At 36.0% G+C, this 20,934-nt stretch overlaps 2 protein-coding genes and 1 pseudogene across 6 annotated transcripts in view; 2 read left to right on the top strand and 1 right to left on the bottom strand.

Annotated features, from left to right (window-relative positions):
• The window catches only part of LOC311598426 (olfactory receptor 10D1B-like), a 116,896-nt pseudogene extending 106,421 nt beyond the window's left edge, over positions 1-10,475 (top strand). Inside the window, exons 2-3 of the transcript in view lie at positions 8,449-8,574; positions 10,345-10,475. The product of the transcript in view is annotated as an olfactory receptor 10D1B-like (transcript). The remainder of the gene's footprint in view (positions 1-8,448; positions 8,575-10,344) is intronic.
• LOC311598251 (von Willebrand factor A domain-containing protein 5A-like) overlaps positions 1-20,934 on the bottom strand; it is a 73,684-nt gene that overhangs the window by 25,818 nt on the left and 26,932 nt on the right. Inside the window, exons 1-2 of one of the 4 annotated variants that reach the window (XM_084783273.1) lie at positions 1,179-1,251; positions 205-283 (exon numbers count right to left, since the gene is read on the bottom strand). The exons of 1 other annotated variant lie outside the window; for it this stretch is intronic. The gene's annotated coding sequence lies outside the window, so the exon portion shown is untranslated. Of the gene's footprint in view, positions 1-204; positions 284-367; positions 529-1,178; positions 1,252-20,934 lie in introns of those variants that run through there. 2 more of the 4 variants (XM_084783274.1, XM_084783271.1) reach the window with 2 other exon arrangements.
• LOC311598304 (olfactory receptor 8B3-like) overlaps positions 2,632-20,934 on the top strand; it is a gene marked incomplete at its 3' end in the record, with an annotated part of 79,039 nt that continues 60,736 nt past the window's right edge. The window contains exon 1 of the mRNA XM_084783338.1: positions 2,632-2,736. The remainder of the gene's footprint in view (positions 2,737-20,934) is intronic.

The raw sequence follows: 20,934 nt of genomic DNA, 5'->3' as shown, positions 1-20,934 counted from the left end.
CACCCACTATTTAAGCAACTGGAGATGTCTGACAGTATGAAATGGCTCAGATACAGCCAGCAGCACAGAAGCATTAGCTGAGCAAGGGGGAAGAGGACAGCAAGCAGAGGGGAAGGAATTTTCCTGGGAACAGGCAGAGGAGCCTGGAATGTGGGGAAATAATTTCTACTGACACCAGCAAGAAGCTTAGGGTGGGATACTCACCCAGGAGCAGAATGGCTGCAGGAGAGGTGTGTGTGTCTGGCAGCAGAGATCTCAGGCTGGCAGTGGCCACTGCAGGAGGCTGAGAGAAGAGAGAGGCATCAACTACAATGAAATATTCATCTCCTGATCCCAACCTCAGAACAAATTGTCTTCACTCTCTCACCCTCTCCCTGACACTTTGCCCACCAGCCAGTTGTAACAGTTGTTCAAAGGCTGTGAAGTAAAGACTGGTTCTAGAGGTGACCAAAGTTACAGCCTTAAACTAGGTGTGGATATAGAGCTAAGGATCAGGACAAAACCAGCCCACTGCAGGCAGAAAGCTGGGTGAGTCATCTGGCCACACCCTGCTGTTTACTGTTATAGGAAGGGGGAGAGTCTGTGCTTCAAGCCAGGAAAAATGATTGTGCAGTTAAAAGCCTTTAATACAAATTGGTATTTGATCCTTAGACTCCCCATCCAAGACCATCAGTGCAGATATTTACAGAAGGGAAACTTCAGTTCCTCTAATATTTATATAGAAGGCTTAAAGGGCTGCAATGGCTTAGGGTGAGTGGAGAATCAAGGCTGCACTTCCATAGGACACACTTAAGTGAAACTTAGAAGAGAGAGCAAAACAAAAACAAAAACCAAATTAGAAACTTTTTGGAGCAAGAATGAGAAGAGGAGAGAGGTGAGAGAAAAAGTGGCAGGGGGTAAGAAGGAGGAGAAGACAGGGAGGGAGGGAGGAAGGGAGGGTGGGAGGGAGGGAGGGAGGGAGGGAGGGTGGGAGGGAGGGAGGGAGGGAGGGAGGGAAGGACAATCTGAACCTGAAACTGATATCATTTATGTACCATCAACCTAGAATAATCTCCTGGGCTCATGTACCAGGATGAGTTTCTACCCCACACTAGGCCACAAAGCTTTGCCCCTAAGCTGTGAGCCTTCAGAAGCAGTAGGTAGGAATCTTCCCAGAGAGAACAGAGCACAGCACTCACATCTGTCCTGAATTCCCTGCTCTGCTGCTGCTGCTATTGCTGCTGCTTTTTTTTTTTTTTCTGTAAAAGTGAAAGCAGCTACAGTAAAACTTCCTGAAAGCCCTGTCCCCTTCTAGGGACCAACTATAATGTTACAATTGTATAAGGAAGGGATAGACTGAAAATTCTTAAATCCTTTTTTAAGTGCTTAAGGAAGTAAACATGAAATTCTGGCAATGTATCTCACCTCGAAGCTGTTCTATTTGTATCCCTGCACATCTTGAAGGCAGAGTAAATTTCTGGTCGAAGTTTTTGTGGGTAGGTAGGTGTTCCCTTCCCTCTCTGAGAAGTCTTGTCTGGATAGAGGATGGCTTCTTCAGTCTCCATGATCATGGGACTAGGAGGCTCAGCTAGAGTCACCTCCATATCTTCCCAGGAGCCTACCCTACACAGGGCTCTAATTTGTTTCAGATATGCCTCTGCCTTTTGTTTCTCTTCTATCTGCAAGCCCTCTGCCTTACTCTCCCCACATGTGATCCTCACATTCATTTTCTTATGTGCTCCCTCTCCGATCTTGTTCCTTTTCTTCAACCATTCCCACTATCTATTCTACTTCCCCTTCTAAAAGAGGTTCTAGCATCTTCCCTTAGACCCTCCTTGTAACTTAGCTTCTTTGGGTCTGTGAATTGTAATATGGTTATCATGTACTATATAGCTAATTTCCACTTGTTTGTTTGGTTTTTGTTTTTTTCAAGACAGGATTTCTCTGTGTAGCCTTGGCTGTCCTGGGCTTGCATTGTATACCAGGCTGGTCTTGAACTCATAGGGATCCACCTGCCTCTGCCTCCCTAGTGCTAGGAATAAAGGCATGAGCCACTACCGTCCAGCCTAGTATCCACTTTAAATGAGTATATACCATGTGTGTGTCTATGGCTTACCTCATTCAGCATGATCTTTCATAGTTACAGTCATTTGCTTGCAATTTTCATGATTTTTTTTTATTTTAATAGCTGAGTAGTATTCCATTGTGTAAATGCATGGCATTTTCTTTATCCATTTTTTGGTTGAGGGACATCTCAGTTGGTTCCAGTTCCTGGCTGTTATGAATACAGCTGCTTTCAATATAGTTGATTACACATCCTTATTGTATGGTGGTGCATCATTTGGGTATATGTCCAGGAGTGGTATTGGGGTAGAGCTATTCCAAACTGCCCCAAAACAGTCCAGATTGTTTCCCAAAATGGTTGCAGTTCATCATCATGGTTGCAGAAGTTTGAAATCTCACCACACATATATCATATGTGTGAATATATATTTATTTTTGGCACATCTTTTTAAATTCAAACCTACCTTAACTCTATTCTATTAAGTGATTTGAGAAATTAGGACATGAATCATAGCATTTGATTCATAATATGTGATCTATTTGGAACTTGAAATCTGTGTACTGATCCACAGTAAGAGTGTGGGGAGGGTTTTATTTGAACTGTCATTACCTACTACAGAACTATTTCATGTGAAGGTTTCTGACTCTCAAGTTTACACAGAACTGGGAGAGAAGTTTCCAGGCAGACAAAAGGTAAGCTCTTGAATTCAATTTCTCCTAATACCAATCCATCTCAAAATGAGTCAGACATTCTAAGACACAATCTCTAGATACTTTATATGAAAGTATCTGAAAATGGTCATTCCTATTTTGAAGAGACAATTTAGAAAGAAGGAAAAATTATATATAGACCTAAAATTTTTTCCACGTATGCTTAATAGTTAAGTAGATTTGATGCTAACAATTGGCTGTAAAATCTCATCTGAGGCAACACAATATAGTCAGTTCCTATTTGTGCTACTGGTCAGGCAGATACTGAGTATAACTAAAATTTATACAAATAATTTGCTTGCACAGTTTTAACTTATATTGATATGTCTAACCCATACCTCCAATTTAGCACAAGTCAGCAAGGAACTCTTTATTTTATGTTCTTATCTCTTTGACCATTTACATAACTTATTTGTTTTAGCCAAACATTTAAATTTTGATATGTTTTGGTGAATTTTAGAAATCCATAATATGCAGTCAAGCCTACCTCATTCTCCTCATCAGGACTGAAACAGTCTGAGTAGTGCAGCTCTGAGTAATGCTGTTCTCTATACTCAACACATAAAACATCATTTCAGCATGTCACTATTGAATGGTTTTTGCTCTCAGTTCACAATCACATCCAGACAATATCTTCTTGATGCAGTATAATCATGCAAGTATTGATTATTGTTTTTATCAATTTATAAATCCCTCTACCTTCTTGACAAAATGCTTTTTTTCAAGACTAGATCCTCTCTCTAGGACTAATTTTAAATGATATCTGGGTTCAACAATTATAAGATATGTTTCTTTGATTTCATGTACAAAATATAATTTTGTAATGCACATAAGATGATTATAAAGATTTAGCAAATAATTTGCCAAAGTAATGCAAAATTATTTAAATATTTTCTAGATGAATCTTTTTAAATACACTAAAATTTTAAGTATAGATATACTTCAGTGATTCTATGGTTGTTTTGTGTGGTATTGCTAACTTTTTAAACACAATTTTGTTTTATTCTCCAAACGGAATTTTACAGTTGTATTCAACATTGATAAACTTGGAATACAATATACAAATTTAACTAAACAAGAAACAAAAAGAAAAGCACTGAAATATTCTATGTAAATATTGTAAGTATTATAGTAAAACCCATAGTAAAAAATACAAAAATACTTATTACTGGATGGATGGCAGAGAGACAGGAAGAATTAATCAAAGTAAAGATCTTACTGAAGTTTGAAAGATAAATTATAAATATATTCTGTGCAATGTGGTAAAGAAGTGAGTACTTGTAGAGTGAAAACTTCACAGGGTAGGTCTCAAAGTACACATTCTACGTCTACATAAATAATTATAAATGTACAGGAACAAGAGATGTTATATATACTTATTACCATTGATTATCATGGTGTCAAGAGTGTTTGAATTCACACATCTGAAAAAAGATACACATTAAATACTTACAGTTTGTTGTATGTCATCTCCACTTTAGTAACACTAAGAGACAAGTAAAACTGGTGACTCACTAATCTCTAAGATAGATCGGATAAAAATAAATCCTCGTGGTTCATAACCACGCTGGAAACCTCTATCTATGAAAATATTTGCATTATAATTCATAACAACATCAAAATTACAGTCATGAAGTAGCAATGAGAATAATTTTCTGGTTGGGGTTCACCAGACCATGAGGAACTGTACTAAAGGGTCACAGCCTCAGGAAGGTTGTGAACCACTGAGATAAAGAAAGCATAAAACAACTGGTAGAGGGGAAGGTGTTTGCAATTGTCTCCCTGAGTCAAAGTCATGCAAACATGAAAGTTTTGTTAAAAGAGAAAGAAGTAGAATTTACTAGAATATTTCAGTCTTCAGGGCAACTAGTTGATACGTGCCTGACACCCATGATTAGTGTAAAGTCTACAACGAAACAGTAACATATAATGGAGCTTGCATGAGAAGATTCTTTGTTTTCCAGCACATCTGTGCTAGAGTCAGGGAACAGAGGAAAACTAGTCAGATGGCCAGGGAATCAGTGGAAAATATGGAAGCAACTTTATGTATGCATCTTAATATCCTTTTGGTGGAATGCACAATGCTGCATTATATATTGGTTAGTGACAAGAAGTTGATTTCGCTCAAGTATGTTGGGGTTGGCAAGTTGAAAGTCCAGAAGCATCTGGAGTGATCTTTAATTTTTGGCTGTGCTTTCTGGTCCTTCTCAGATACAAGACAGAAGAAAGTCTCTAGATTAAGTGTCTACCTTACATTCTTTACTCCTATTGCATTGCTAATTAGTATTTATTTATCTATTTATTTATTTTATTATTTTTAACTTTGTATTAGAGGCATAAACACACTTCCTGATAGAATTAACTAATGAGTGAAGACAATAGCTTCTGTTGGCCAGGTTTCAGAATAATGTCCCAATATTGAGAAAACATGGTATTTGGTATAAACTAAGAGGTGTCCATCACATAGTCAGTAGATGGGAAAGGCTTCCAGGCAGGTGGAAATCTCACAGGACCTGGTAGAATCTTTCTTCTGGTCAGGCTATTTCAGTGCTCTATTTTGGTTTTAATTATTACAAACATATATTATTTTGTAGCATAGTATAAAGTATGGATTTGTCAATGTATTCAGTGTTTTACTATATCCATTGAATTATGCAACCCTTACCATGTTTTATTGTAAAACCATTTTCAACCTTCATCATAAATAAAACTCTAACTGTGAGCAGTCATGGCAGTGCCTCTCTTTCCATCCTATAGTTCCTTGAAGACATTAAGCTGTTTTCTGCCTATATGATTGGCCTATTCTTGATACTTCATAAAATGACCCCTGTCAACTGGTTGGCTTACGTTCTTAGCTCCTTTCATTTACAGTGTTTCAGGTTCTTCAAAGAAATGATCTATTCGGGGCCTTTAAGTCTCTTTATTGCATAAGAGTGGTCCATTTTATAGACAAAGTATACTTTGTCTGTTTATTCATCAATGGATGAATATTTGGGGGGGGTTCAACTTTATGATGTCATAAGTACTTACTTTAAATCAGTACTGTACAAAATTTTGTATGAGTGTATGTTTTTGATTCTTGTAGGTATATCATTAGACTGAAATTTGGGCTACATGATAACTCCATAGTTTATGTTCTGAAGTGTTCTAATTGTTTTTAAGTTTGTAATATTTTAAAACAGCATCCAAAATATGTGAGGATTCCTATTTCTTCACATCCGTGTAATACAGCTTTCATTGCAATCATCCTGTCCCATGTGAAATATTATTTCACTGTACTTGTGATTTGAATTTTCTTAATATCAAATGATAAAGCATAGTGTTTCTGATGCTTTTTGGTTATATATGATTTGCCAATAGAGGAATGGTTATTTCCATATTCTAGCAAGCATAAATTGTGTTATTTGACATTTTCATTGTTAAACTGCACTAGTTTTAATGTATCGTACCTCCAATTTGCCCCCTTAATCTTTTTTTGGTGTTATATGCCATGTTTTCAGACTTTATATAATGTTCACTTTCCTAATCTTGAATGGCAGCCTCTGATTTCAGCACCTTGTCTACAAGAGATGAGCAACTCCAAATTTGTAAAATGTTTGCTATGTTTTTTTTTCAGTATTGATACTGCTTTATATGCTGTATTTACCTCCAGTGGCCCATTTTGAATCCAACTGATTGAATGACATGAAAAATAATTACATTCTAATAACAAGTATCAATCTGATTACCCCACCTCATATAATTAAAACGTATTTCTACATTGACTTATCATAAAACCCTTATACACAAAGCTTGTAGATATATGCTTCTTTCTGGGGTGGCAAACACATTCCATTGACTGGCACTTCTACCCTTATGACAGTACTATACTATGCAGACTATTGCAGAGTTATAGTGAGATTCAAGAGAAGAGAGATCAAGATCATCATTTTCCCATGTAAGCTATTTCTGATATTCTTGTGTCACAAAATTTCCATGGAAGAATAATGATTCATGGGCAAGCAAAGTTTAAAAGGAACCAGGGAGTTGACAGTGTTATCACTGAGTTCAGAGATAGATCTGGAATTTATGTCCATTTTGAAAGATTTTCATTTACTCATGAGTAAATGAAAGGCATGGCTACCTTTCTTTTTCTGACTCTCTTTAATTCTGTTCTATAGAACTTTGCACTTCTAATTGAAATATCTTATTTCTACCATGTAATGTACATTTCATCAAATTAAAAATTGTTATATTACTAGATAATTTAATAGTTGTTGTGTTTGCCTTTTGATCTTCTGTTCTAACATTAGCTAACCACTTAAATCTTCAATTTTATATACACATTAATTAGAGTTTTATATATAGAACATTGCATTACTAAGAGGTAAAAATAGTCTCATTTCTTCCTTTATAAGTACCGGAGCTTTATTTCCAGTGTCTTGTTTATTTTTTATATAAGAGAAACTATACTAAAGCACAGAATAACTATGCTAAGATTACTTCATAGGTATGGTGAAAATTTTCTATAGAAATTGTTTGGGAGATCCTGGAAAATACTTTTATTATTTTTACTTTTATTATAAAGCAATATATAAGCTTGTCATAAGAACAACTAGAAGATGGCATTACATTTGTTATATCTGGTCTTTGGATGTTCATGGAACATAAATATACATGGGTACATTAGATACGTATTTGTATGTTTCATGTTAGTCTTTAACTGTTAGTCATAACTTCATATATGTTTATATGAAGAGCTGCTAGAAACAGGAAACATCTGAATGAAAAACTTGAATCCAATTTCAAACATCAAGAGCAGAGAGAGAAACAATCTTTTTTCTCACTTTCTACATTATAACATGCAGGGCCTAATGTCAGAAAGAAATCTTTCCACAGTGACTGAGTTCATCCTCGCTGGGCTCACAGACCAACCAGAGCTGCAGCTGCCCCTGCTTCTCCTCTTCCTTGGCATCTGCCTGCTCACAGTGCTGGGCAACCTGGGCATGATCATCCTGATTCTGCTCAGCTCCCACCTGCACACCCCCATGTACTTCCTACTCAGCAGTCTGTCCTTCATTGACCTCTGTTATTCCACTGTCATTACTCCCAAGATGCTGGTGAACTTTATGACAAAGAAGAATGTCATCTCCTATGAGGAATGTATGACTCAGCTCTATTTCCTCATTTCTTTTGTTATATCTGAGTGTCACATGTTGGCTGCGATGGCATATGACCTCTAGGTTGCCATGTGTAATCCCTTGCTCTACAGTGTCACCATGTCCTACCAAGTCTGTTCCTGGATGGTAGGTGGGGTGTACGGCATAGGCCTGATGGGTGCAGCGGTTCACATCCTGTGCATGCTAAGAGTGGATTTCTGTAAGGCTAATGTAATAAACCACTACTTCTGTGATCTTCTCCCATTGATGGAGCTTGCCTGCTCCAGTACGTATGTCAATGAGGTAGTACTCCTGTGTCTCAGTGCTTTCAATATCTTTATTCCAACCCTGACCATCCTGGGCTCTTACATCTTCATCATAGCTAGCATCCTCCGGATCAAATCCACTGAGGGAAGATTCAAAGCCTTCAGTACTTGTAGCTCCCACTTCTCTGCAGTGGCTGTCTTCTTTGGTTCCCTGGCATTCATGTACCTACAGCCCTTCTCAGTCAGCTCCAAAGACAAAGGCAAAGTGTCCTCTGTGTTCTATACTACAGTTGTGCCCATGCTAAACCCCATGATCTACAGCTTGAGGAACAGGGATGTCAAACTTGCTCTAAGTAAGTTACTTCAAAAAAAAAAAAAAAAAAAAAAAAAAAAAAAAAAAAAAGGAAGGGCCGTGTGTAAAGAGATATTAGCCATAGCAATCATGTATAGCTTACAACCAAAATTTTTATTTCTTAAACCTCCCCAATTAAGCTCCAAATAAGAAAGATTAGTTCTGTGTCAAAAAGTACCATCCACATCAGAAAGTCTCCATATCTCTTGCTTGTGTCCATCTTTCTTGTCTTCTTCTGAAGACAAGGGCAGGACAAATGTAGCTACTCTCATCTATGCCTGGGATAGACTCTCCTAGCATAAAGTACTTCTATGTTACCTTTAAACATTTCTCAATTTCATGATATTTGTGATCTTCAAAACCTTTAAACAAATTGCATTAAGGAGACAAGTGTGGAGAATTTCAAATTTCACAGGGTACCCCTACTCACTGAAATAATTTGTGTCCAGCAGAACACCACCAGAGCCATTCTTCCTCTTTCCAGTGTTAACTTTTATTTATGTATTTATTTATGTATCTAAGTATTTATTCATGTATGTATTTATTTATTATTTTAAGTCTGAATCCCTTGCATCTATTATTTCATCTGAATACTCTAGTGGGCACAAAATATTGGTGACTTTATTTCCACCTTACCTTTAAATATATGACAAGATACCTCTTTACCATGTTGCTTCTGCGGCATCCTGTAACTTCAAAACTAGAAACAAGAAGATAATATTATTTTTTAAAACCTGGATATAGGCTCTCTTTTTTATAACCCTTGACTTTTCGTCATTTTTAGGTTTTCATTTATCTCACAAAAATCTTTATATGTAATTCTATCATAATTGATTGGTTGTTTTACATGACATGTAGGTCAGTTACTATGTACCAGGACAAAAATAATACATATCATCAAAAGTTTTGATAAATAAAGAGAACACAATTGGAACAGAAATTTCCAAGTAGAAAGTATGAGTGCCTGTATTCTATTTCTCCTAATATTATTCCACCATACTATATGTCAGACCATAATGAACTCTAGTATCTAGAAATTGTAAATATCTCACAGTACCTGAAAATGAATGCTCATCATCTACAACGATACCTCAGAAGACAGGAAATTATCTTTTTCCTATTTTAAGCCATACTTTTTCTAGGCATGTGTGTTGGTTTGAGTAGAGACAGTTTCCATAGACTCGCGTGTGTATGTGTGCATCCTTAGATCACCAGGAGTGCCACTTTTAGGAGGTGTGGTCTACTTGGAGGAAGTGTGTCATGTCAAGGGTGGAAACTGAGGTTTCCTATGCTCAGAGTTTGCCCAGTGTGGTACAGTCTCCTGAACCCCATGGATGAAGATGTACAGCTCTCAGGTCCTTCTCTAGCACCATATCTGCCTGCATGTGGCCATGTTTCCAGCCATGATGATAATAAACTAAACCTCTAAAATTTTAAGCTAGCCTCAATTACATTTTTCCTCTGTAGGAGTTGCCCTGGTCATCTTGTCTTTTCATGGAAATAAAACCTTAACTAAGATAGTGTATTTACTAATACTCTTACTTTGATGATAACACAAAAATGAAACTTATTAATTGTCTGTCTCTTCTCTTATAGTATTGGAAAAATACATACTTTTTTGTATTATTAGTCATATAGATAATATGTGTAATTAACATTCATGTAAATATTTAATTTTTGTTGATAATTTCTGTTTTTAAACTTGTCATAGAATACACCATCAAAGTAACACAATTTGTCAACTGTTATTTACTTATTTATTACTAATTTTAGATACTTTGCTTGTTTTAATAAATCATTTAAGCTCAATTTTATTCTTTTGTGATTTTTGTAGATAGACATACTTTTAAGATGAAGAAATATTTCTCTATTGATTCCAAACTTGAAAGTTTTAAAGACTTGTTTGTATTCAGGTTAACAGGCTTTTACAAGCCATTCCTTAAGCATATGCAGTTAGCACCGTAATAGCTGTGCTCCTGTGGACCTGCCAATCAAGACATTTATCCTATAGTCTACTCTGTTCTAACATCTCCTTCCAAGTTGTACCATCATAAGAATCAGGGATTCTGCATTATTCTGAACAACCACAAAGCATTTCTGCCTGCCACTAAGAAACATTTAAAGTGCCAAACCATAACCACATGTAAATAATTCGTGAAGCATTATTACTATGTCAGTAGTGTTAAATTAAATGTTCCACAATGTTTATAATTCTAGAAATAATTTTAGATGGCCCCTGGATTTCTAGAACCATGAGTTATTTTTCTATGTTTTAAGCAGAAAGAAACTATGTAATGTGCATAAGATGACTGTAGGAATTTAGCAAAGATTCTATAAGCTAATACAGATCTGTTACAATAGTTTGTTATAGCAACCTAGTAAAAACAATAGTGAAATAAAATCTACATAAGCCTCAGCAATCCTATCACCTTTATGAATCATTACTAAGTTGTTTTTGGAAGAGTACTATTTTGATTTCTTTGAAAAAATACCTTATTTGAAACAACATGTATAAGCATAGAAGTCACTGTGCAAGTTGAAATGTCTATCACTGAAAAGAAACACTGAATGTCTCTACTTTCATAGGATCACCATAATAGGCAAAGAGAGTTTACCTGGTTTTAGAGGAGAACAGAATAATGTTTGCCATCTGATGGGATATATGGTGACAGTGCACAGCTTTTCCAGTGGGTATAATTATGTGGTAATATTAAGTGAATAAATTATAAAGATGTTATATGTTAGAATTTTTATAGTTAACAATGTAATAATGTTTACTAAAACCTTAAGGAAATCATTCTCACATTAAACATTAAGAGAACAGAAATTATGGCAAGTAAACAGAAAACATGAAATTACATGGAAGAGCTTTGCTATACAATGGACATATTCTGATTTACATATGATGTCATGATAATTTCAATATACAAGAATGTGTCATATCATAGAAAATAAATATTTGCCACCCACTGAATAACTTTTTCTATTTTAATAGACTTGTTAGCAGATCAACAAAGAAAACTTTGTTCTATGAGATAATTTTTGGCTTTTTGTTGATGAACATTTGTCTCTGAGAGGTGCCAGATGTTAAGATATAGGAGAGGATTTTCAACATTCCCTACTATGCCAAAGGCACATAACCATACAGGTAGTTAGCAGAAAACAGGAGGCATCTTCCTTTTAAAACTTTGCCAGGATCAACTGCTGTCAAAGCCACAGATTCTGTGCAGAAGATAATGGAGCTTCTGTGGTAGGATCAGCACTTCCTGAGTCTTTTCAGAGGAAATACAGTCATATGACCACTGAGAACACTCAGAACCACAGAAGGACGTGTCTTTGTCTCTTTTATGCTGCTGGAACAGATATGGTATGTACAGTACAATGATTAGGAATCTGTTTGGCTCAGTTCTGGAGGTAGAATGCCCACAGGCAGTGGAGCACATCTACGATGCACCTTCATGTTGCTTCAGGCTGTAGTGGAAGATTACAAAACAAAAGAAACCACAGAGATGCCTGGCTTCATCCTAGATTTAGACATTCATGTATGTGGCAATTAATTTGTCTCTATAAGAACATTAAATCATTGGCCTTATACTCTATTATCCATAGAAGACCAGCAACCTCCACACTATTATACTGGAGAGTAAGCTTCTCACATAGAATTTGGGGAACACACTCCATCCATTTCTATGTGCAAATTCAACACGGTCAATAGGCATAAAACTAGAACATATACTTAAAAAACAATTGATGTTTTGTAAAAAAAAAAAAATAAGTAGGGTCAGCATAGGACATCAAATTGTGAATTAATAATTTTAACATCTTGGTATCACTCCTACTTATATAGCAAATTATGGACTTGTCCCGGGATTAGATTTTTTTTCCTAGGCAGGATATGGTCAGCTGGAATTAGAGCAGAGGGTCAGGCAGCAAGGTTGAGGGTTTTGTTGTTGCTCACAACTTCTTCACTTATCTCACAGTGTCAGTCATTTCAATTATTTACATATTTGTGTTTCTTTTTTTTTTGTTTTCTTCTATTATAATGAACACAAAACAAGTATTTTCAGTTACATGTCTGTATTGAGTCTGGTACTCAACAGCTATAGCTGGACAGGCTATATTTTCATTTTTATATGTTGTAGATTGAGGAATTGAAATATTAGCCTATGAATTCGTATAGCAGTTTCTGTTGCTCACGGGAAAGAAAAATGTCACAGTATTGAGAAAACTCTGATATGTGTATTTGGCATGAATAATAGGTACCCGCTGGATGTATCCTAGATGGGCGAGACTTCCTGATGGGTAAGGAAGCAGCAGCTTGGGAAGAAAAAATTTTTGTGTGGTTCTTGTGATATCGGTATTCTTTTGATGCATTTTAAAACTTCAACAATTGCAGTTATTCCTCTTATGTGTTTGCATATGTGTGTGTTTATGTGTGTGTGTGTGTGTGTGTGTGTGTGTGCATGCATTACACACATATAATGTGTGAATGTGCATGCAGAGGTCAAAGGAGAATGCTGTTGAGTTGACTCTCTCCTTCATCTTTTATATAGGCTACATTAATTGAACTCAGGTCACCATGCCTATTGTGTGGTTGCCTTTACCAAGTAAACCATATCACTGGCCATGATTGTAATGTTTATAACACATTTACTAAAGTGTACTGGATACATCTGAAAATTCATAGTTTTCAATGTACTGTTCAGAGTTTTGTACATTCATGTGTTGGGCCAATGTCATCATATTGCACTATAGATTTTTTTTTATTGCACATTAACTGAAGCCCAATAACCTCATGTGGTCAGATGACACCTCCCTTCCCACACACCGGGCAGGCAGTAAGCTTCTTTCCACCTGTGTGAACCTGTTTCTGACACTTCCTACACATGGAACCACACATGCTTTCTCTAGGCATGTTTCAGGGCATTTGAAGATAAGATTTATCTTGAAACTTAAGCCCTCATTACTGCAGAAAATGCTACATTCCATGGATCAGACACATTTTTCCTGTCTATGCATCACTGGATCAACACTTGATGGCTTAAAGAATTTAAACAGAAGTACTTCTGCAGGAACTGATCATACACAAGTTTTTCTGTACGTGCACATTTTCTGTTTGCGTTCTTTTTGCACCACTAGAATTTCTAACCATATGAAAACAATATTTTTAAATCTCTATATACCTATCTGTCTGTATGTCTGTCTGTTTTAAGAAGGGAAGCATTTGCTGTACCAAATGTATTCAAGAGGATATACTAAGAATGCAGGGGAAGACAGGGGCAGGAACAGGGAGACAATAAGTCATATTGCATTTATGGTCTAGAGGCAGAAAGTAAACAGGGAATTGTGCTAGGCTACAAAACCCTCAAGGCCTGTCCTAGTGACTCATTTTCTCCAAGGAGGCTCTGACAACAGTGCAGTAGTTTGGGATTGTTTAAAACTGTGAAACACTGTGTGTGTGTGTGTGTGTGTGTGTGTGTGTGTGTGTGTGTGTGTGTGTAATCTCTGTGAAACTGTCATTAACCTCCAAATGCTGATAAGATTTGTATCAGAAAAGGCTGTCAGCTCCTTCTCTGAACCCATGACTATCTTCTTTCCTAATTTTTGTTAAGTCACATGTTGGCCACAAGGGTATGGGACGATTCTGGTGCCCTCTGTAACTCCTTGATAAATTCCCCAGTCTTACCAAGTCTACTTCTGTATGGTAGGTAAAGTGCATGCCATGGCTTTCACTGAGGTTAGTTCAAACTCTGCATGCAGAGAGTGCTTTTGTGCAAAGGTAAAATAATGAAACTGTTCCTTCTTGATCTTCTTCTTTTGCTTCAGCTCGTCTGTTCCAGGACAATTGTCAATAATGTAGTAGTTCTGTGCTGCAATGATTCTAATGTCCATGTTCCAATCCAGACCGTCCTGGCTCCTTACATCTTCATCAGTACTATCCTTCAATGAAGGCAGGTTCAAAGCCTTGAGCAACTGTACTTTCCACTTCTCTGCTCTTGCTCTCCATTTTGGTTCCTTGGCTTTATGTATTTTCAGCATTTCATAGTCATCTAGAAACCAAGGTAAAGCATCACTTGCTTTATACAACTGTTCCATGCTGAATTCTATGATGGACAGCACACGCTATATATAAACTGTTTCAGTACTGAAATAACATGTTTAAAGAATATTTCATATTACCAAACTGTATCGTATCTAGAGTTTTGATAAGCACACAGTCTAAAGACAGGAATGCATATCTAATTATATTATCATTTGTATGTGATTATAATTTTTGCAGGAGTATAGCATAAAAAATTATTGGATTCATGGGCCATATATATCAAGGAAGCAGTTGTGGGATGCTTTTCCCCTCCCTTGTGTTGCACTGTGTCCAAAAACAGAATAGGCTTCATTTATCCTTTGTACTGAGCATTGCCCTGCTTAGCATGCAACTGTCATATCAAATATCCCTCTTAATAGGTGGGTGTATGTGCTGGCTTTGTTTTTGGCTTGCTACAAAATCCATGATAAGATACTAACAACCTTTCATAAAGTTCACATCTTTGTGATGAGATCTAGGTTTATTGACTATTTTGTTAGTTCTAAGTCTGATGTGGAAACAGAGGCTATGGCAGAGGAGAAGATGCACACACTGGTTTGGCTTAGAGGTTGGAAACTGCTTGGATGGGATGAAATAAGGTGGGCAGAGACAACATGGCTAGGGCATACGAGCTAGATATGGGAAGCAGGCATGGATAGGGACGCCAGAGATACTCGCCTTTGCTGACCTTGGAGAAGGAAACGGGAGGTCTGAATCAGAAGAACGGTTGAATGTAGTGTAGAAGGCACAAGTAGGTGCCTACAACTCAGAAGGTCTCTAACTAAAGCCTTGAGTTTAATTGCAGTTTGGTAGGGGTAGCCAGACTAGGCTGAGACATTGGATGTGGAGCCTGGTCTAGATCTGGAGGGTAAGAGAGAAAGAAGTGTTGACAGATATTGGATTGCACTGTGAACAGTTAGATTCTGAACATTAAAAATCTGTTTCTCATTGTGGTATGGCTCATTCTTTAATCCTAGAGCTTTCTTGCTAAGGTATAAAATGAACTTGGGGCATGGCTCAGTTCTATCACACACGTTTAATCCTAGAATTATTTTCTGTTTATTATAAACAGGTGGTTGGGGTGTGACTTATCCCTAACACATACCTTTAGGCCAAGAGATATCTATAAACAAGATTTCATAAAGTTAACACAAGTCAAGAGGCTGGAGAAGCAACCACCTGAAATAGATTAAACAGGTAAGAGGGATACTGAGGAAAAAAAGTATTTAAGTCACCATAAAGAAGAAAGGGCTTTTGGTTTTTCCCTTCTGGGTCATGAGCTGAATAGGAAGTGCTATTTCTATATAAACGTATGTGGTGTCCATGATGCATAGAACAATTACGGCAGGTTCTATGCTCTTTATACAATCAGAAAAAAAGACATCTGTAAATTATCATTCAAGCCATAAGAGGAATGTCATCTAATAATATATCACAAGGGTCCTCTAGCCACGAAGAAGCGTAGTCTATGCATAGACATTCATGTCTCAGCCTGTCTCATAGATATCACCAGGTAGTGTGATTAGCAATATAAGTTACCTACTTGTTCTGCAGTTTGGATATGTTTAATTTCTGATACATTGGTATAGAATTCAAATTTCAGACCATTCTTAGCATACATTTTATATATATATATATATACCCATACAACTCAATTACAATACAAAGTTTACTTCCAATACTGTGATAGTGCTATTATAATAGGCAGCTTATGATATATAACTTATACAAATTAATTGTTAGTTGATCAAATCATGGTCATATCAACCACCGGTTTATTTTTGTCAGAAAAGATACATCCTAGGTGTAACAGATAGATATGATTCTAAAGAAAGATAAGGTAAAATAGTTACATAAGAGGTTTTCAAAAAACCTCAGAGATGTACATAATACAGCATTTAAAATTGTTTTCATTATTTTAAAGATTCACTGACAATGAGACAAGTTAACTCCTGGCAACACCCAGCCTACCTCAAAAAAAGATGATAAGCACAAAAGAACTTCCCTATAGAGATTGCTTCAAATTTGGCAAACTAGCCACTGGGAAAAATGTTCTCATTTCTACCACAGACAGAATTCTGCTTAAAAATGATCAAGCTTGGATGCAGGCAGAGTCTAAAGTCAAACTCTGCCAAAACAGCTTAAACAAGTCCTCAATACTTCCTACTTCACAAATACATCTGTCAGATATATTGAGCCAGAAGACTAAGATGATGCTTCAACATTATAAAGAGTCTTGAGTGACTGTTCAGACAGCAAACTGTGTCTGTCACCTTCTTATTTTGGAAACTGCTAACCTCCACTTCCTGTATACTCAGGTAATTAAATTCATTCATTCTAAAGTCTCTGATGGGGTTGACGACCAGATATTTGATTTTACAATTAAGCTTAGTTGTTTATGGGTTAAGATGTTTTATGTCTAGATAGAAATTTTAAGTTGTTAATGATGAGATATGATAGATATTTATTTGCATTCAGAATTCTAGACTTACCAAGATAGGAGAGATGTTTTCTTCATGGCTGCTAAATAGAAATGTTAGAACACTATGAATGTAACTTTTGTATAATCCCTGATTTTTTGTCTCTCTTCTTGCTCTATGTAGTTTATAGTATATATGTGTAATAATCTATATGTACATGTTAAAAATAAAAAAATGGAGCTCGGTCCTTGTTCCCACATAGGACACAACTTTTTTCCTTAGTATGTAGTTCATCAGCATTTTGGGTGTAAGGAATGAAGAATAAATTGATCTATGAGGGACAAATTAAAGAGCAAAAAGTACATAAGCTTCTGAAGGTCAGAATTTAGTACAATTAGAATGATCAAAGCAAAATTTCCTAATGTGATTACCATATAGATTACTAGAAAGAATAAGAAGAGGGGTACTTGGAGTTCAGACTCTTCAGTTATCCCCAAGAGAATGAATTTCAGCATCAAAGAACCATTTACCACAGCCATTCCTCAGGAAAATCTAGAGAGAGAGAGAAAAAGCATAATTGTATGAAAAGCACAACTGACAACTATCTTTGATAATCTTTGATAATCTTGAGGAGTGTACCAGCAATACACTGACTCACTTGAAAACAGTCTAGCCACCTTTGAGTTACCATGATATTAAGTGGCTTTTTCTCACTACTCAGTAGAATAAATATAGTGCTTGTCTTTATTCCTGACACTTGTGAGGCCAAGGCAGATAGATACTCTGTGAGTGTAAGTTCAGCCGGGTCTATAGAGTTCTACAATGACACTCCCCTACACACCACGACATATACATGCACACACACATGGGTGTGCACACATACACATGCATGCACAAAATACCACAAGTAGATTGTGCACCTGAATTAAGAACTTTCATTCTAATATGACTGCCAGAAAAACCAAGAGAAAAGTTTAAATTTGACACACAATATTATAGAATTGCTCAATTCTTTTTTCATCTTTTTTTTTCTTATCATTTGGGGATATAAAAGGAAGGTTTAGCAAATTAGTACTGACCCAAATTTGCACTCTGTGGATTGGAAATCATGAGTGATGTCTCCACATGAAAGAACCAGAATCTAAGAAGAACAGTTATGATACTCAGAAACATTCATGATCTAAAGGAATTTTAGGTATGCCATGAAGAAGTACATAACTAAATAAGACATTGCAGCTTGAGTGTTTACTGGTTCTCTGGACAGTGCCTATTCACCCTTTTCAGACATTCTTCTGTGAATTTCACTTGAATCATAAGATTGCCCTATGGTACTGTCAAAATACTTTTTTTTATTAATAAAACATTTTAAGTGTCATATATTATGGATCTCTGAGGCTTTTAAAGATCATCTATTTATCTATAGTGTATCTGAATAGGCAATCATTGCCCATTTCTAACTCTTTACTATCTGCTTAATCTAGGAATTATATTTCTGTAATAAAGTAGTCTAGTATCTGACATAACTATGAGTTTGATTGACTAAATATTAACTTTCATTATTTAATCATATTAAACAGTTGCATTTTAAATGAGTTTCGTAAGTCCAATAGATCATACCAAAGTTGAAACTTAATATCCAATACATTGCAACAAAACCAACCTTAATATACAAAAACCTGTTGCAATGTAATCAAATATAAACTTAATTTGTATCAGTATTGAAAGATTTATAACATGGTAAGATATTTTTTGCTTGTTTATGCTTTATAGTTAAAGAATATATTCAATAATTTACTATTTTACACTTGTTTTTTGAATAGGTATCGTATATCTTCTTTTTCTTTTCAACCCCCTTCCCTTTACCTAAGACAGAAAGATATAAAAAAGAAAAGGAAAGAGAGAAATCCCTAAGTCTTAGCTTCTATCGCTTGTTTTCTCTCCAATAAAGACCATATAACAGCCTCTAACCAAACCCTCTTTAACAATAAGCACCCAACATCCATAGTATGATGAAATCTTACCTTGCCTGCCTTATGGGAACAATCCATCCATCTAAATTTCTCACTACTGATTTGGGGTGTAGTTTTCCTTTTTAGGGACCAAAGAAAATTGGGAAAATGGTTTTAAAATGTAGCAGTAAAGTAATATTTGTTATCCAGTCTCTAAATGCTGTGAAAATTCAAGCTTAAGTGATGCCATGGCAGGAACAGTTTGTGATACTGGATGATTTTGGCTTTGAACTTGTCCTATAGGTTTTGATTGAACAGCAACTGAGGCAATCTGGAGCTGTATAAAGTAGGATGTTGGAAGAAACATGTTTCAGTGTTTCAGCATCTTGGAGGATTAGTCTTGGCAAGACTGTATCTATTCATGTCTGGTCCTTTTGTTCTATAAATATAAAGGCTTTCACAAGTAATATAGTTATGCAATGACATATGTATGAAAGAGTCAGGTGCACAGTTTATCTTAAACTGATTTTCTTCTCTTTTTCTGAGCAAGTTAAAGGCATCTTCTTTATTAATAAGCCAGTCTGGAATGGTATACTAAAATGTATACCAGTTTTTATCTATGCCATATGGAAGGATGACATAATAAATTGCCGAGGACTCTGTGGGAACAAGATATATTGACTATTCAAAAATACTTGGTCATGTCCCAGCCAGTTTCAGAGCTTTCCACTTAGGAGGGATCAGCTTATCATTATCTGCCTTTGCCATTTTTATATTATTCTTCTTGTAGCCAGCCAAGATCTTCAGGGGGGTCTTGCCATGTAAAATATGATTTCCAATAATATTGATGGAAAATGCAACCTTTCTTTTCCTGTTGGAACAAATATAAAATCTCCGCACCAATGCAGTAAAATTCATTTCTTCCATTCTGGCATTAGGAACTGTGTAGGCTGATCTAATTCAGCACTCCTTTCTAAAATCAAGTGTTTTTGTTTTTGTTTTGTTTTGTTTTTAACAGCTTGTCTCATTGACTTAAAAAAAAACGAAGCCAACAAAGCACCATTTAATATATCCCTGCGATATTATTTATCACCAATTAACAGGCCATCAAAACAGAAACAAAACAGAGAAATAATGAAACTAACAGATATCTACAGATATAGCAGATATACAGCTATAACAGATATCTACAGAACATTGAATCCAAACACAAAAAGGATTCCCTCAGCACATTAGGGAACTTTATCTAAAATTAGCCACATACTCAGTCACAAAGCGAGCTTCCAAAGAAAGAAGAAAATCGAAATAACACTTTGTATTCTATCAGACCACCATGGTTTAAATGTGGACTTCAGCAACAACAGAAACAACAAAAATCTTACAAACTCATGGAACCAGAACAGCTCTTTACACAATTCACCTCTGGATCAGGAGAGAAATAAAGAAGTAAAAACAACAACAACAACAACAACAAAACAAATTTATGGGACTCAGTGAAAGCAGTAATAATAATAAGAAAGTTCATATCACTAAGTGTCATCATAAAAAAATGGGGAGATCTCATAAGTGCAATTTAAAGACACACCTAAAAGCTGTAGAACTAAAATAAGGAAACACACCCAAGAGTAGTAGATGGTAAGAAATAATCACACTGGGTGGTGAAATCAACAAAAGAGAAACAAAGCATACACACAAAGATTCAACATAACCAACACTTCTTCTTTGGGAACATCAAGATAGACAAACCTTTAGCTAAAGTAACTAAAAGGCAGAGGGAACGTCTCCAAATTAACAAACTCAGAAATGAAAAGAGGGACATAAGAATAGACAGTATGGAAATCCAAAGAATCACTAAATCCTACTTCAATAGCCTGGACTCCACAAAATTGGAAAAATTTAGACGAAATGGATGATTTTCCTGACAGATACCACTTACAAATGTTAAAACAAACTCAAGTAAACAGTTTAAATGC

The sequence above is a fragment of the Acomys minous genome (assembly GCF_964271855.1).
Source record: "Acomys minous genome assembly, chromosome: 5".
Classification (NCBI taxonomy): domain Eukaryota; kingdom Metazoa; phylum Chordata; class Mammalia; order Rodentia; family Muridae; genus Acomys; species Acomys minous.
This window is presented reverse-complemented; position numbering and strand designations above follow the sequence as displayed.